Genomic DNA, 1585 nt, shown 5'->3' with positions numbered 1-1585 from the left:
CGTGGTATACCTGTCGCTGGTGAGCTGTTTTCAGATTTCTGAACGCGCGAGTGGTTTTGTAACTGCATGCGTGTTATATGTTTCGTGTTTTTTGAGAATTACTCATGATACGGCATTGATTTGTTTAAAAAAGAAGCATACATCAAAGCTTTGTCATTTTTGTAACAATTCGCCAGTGATAAAACTTGTTTTGTCTACGTTTCATGATGCCACGCCCAAAGAGAAAATGTGCGAAATCAGCTGGTTGGAATGATTCGCGGGGGTGCCTCGGTATCCACTGTTGCGAGACAATTTAATGTAACACGAAGACCTGAGTACACAACAATGGATCGTGAGAAAACAACAAAATCAGGAAAGGATCGACACCGCCAACGTGGGAGAAAAAAAACTACTCCAAGAGAGGATCTTTTTATACGCCTGTCGCATCTACGGAATCGTTTCAAAACGTGAAGACAAACCAGAGATGAGTTGAACAACATGCGACAACCCCAGCCTCAGACACTTCCTCAACTTCAGAGAGCATCGCATGAAGAGTGGAATAACATCCCTCAACAGGCAGTGCAGCGATTGATTGATTCAAGGCGGCGACGATGTCAGGCCGTCATCAAAGCTACTGATCCTGTTACTTTGTAGATCACCCCCACACTCTTGTCACTCGTCAATAAACCTGTTATGTTAACATTCCGTATTGTTGTTGTTAATTTTTTTTTTTATTGATTGAATTCGTATTCCTGAAATAAATAAAAAAAATATCGACACATTGTGAAACTATTTTAATTCTAACGCCGTGTATACTTAAAAATGTGACAGAGTGTATATATAACTTTATTTCCAAAAAGAAGATGTTGTGATCATTAATCACGTCGCACATTTAATACATGTGTCAGGATTTTTCATGAGGTATTTAAACACCCCGATCGATACCATTTAAATCATAGGAGGTGGGCTTCGACATTGCCTGCCAGGGCCAACCTGGGCTGAAGGGGATACAATATCATCCTAGCAGACAGATCGGGACACCCGACAAAAATTCCCCCTTCCCAGGAATCGAACATTAGCTTCTTGTGAGCTAAAATAAAGTATCTAACCGCCTCACCACAAGCGCCGGTTGTCGCACGTTACCCTTTTATAACAGAAGGCATTATTTGATCATTCTAATATCCCGGTAAACGATCGACGTAATTTGGTTACGCTGACCGCGTCCTAAATTTTGACTTCAAATTTCCATATTTTAGCAGGGTACTGTGTCGGAGCGGTTAGTGCGCTCGTCTCCGAAGCGGAAAGTCCGGGTTCGAGCGTCGGTTCAGACACGGATTTTTCTGCCCCCCCCCCCTCCCTGCCCACCTAGCAGTAATGGGTACCTGACTTCGTAGGCTCTGATGCCATGTTGGCCAACCCTTTAATGACCCTATCCCCTCCTCCCTCCCGCACCACTCTGTCCTTCCTCTGTTTCCCCTAGCCATGTTAACCCACCCTTTAATCATCCCCACTCCATCCCTTTCTTAATCCTTGCTCTGTCTCCTTCAGTGGATTCGGCTTCAGAGGGTGTCATGTTGAGCAACCCAAAAATCACCCTATATCTCCC

The sequence above is a fragment of the Aplysia californica genome, unplaced genomic scaffold (assembly GCF_000002075.1).
Source record: "Aplysia californica isolate F4 #8 unplaced genomic scaffold, AplCal3.0 scaffold00152, whole genome shotgun sequence".
Taxonomy (NCBI): Eukaryota; Metazoa; Mollusca; class Gastropoda; order Aplysiida; family Aplysiidae; genus Aplysia; species Aplysia californica.
The sequence above is the reverse complement of the archived record's forward strand: the minus strand, read 5'-3'. Positions refer to the sequence as shown.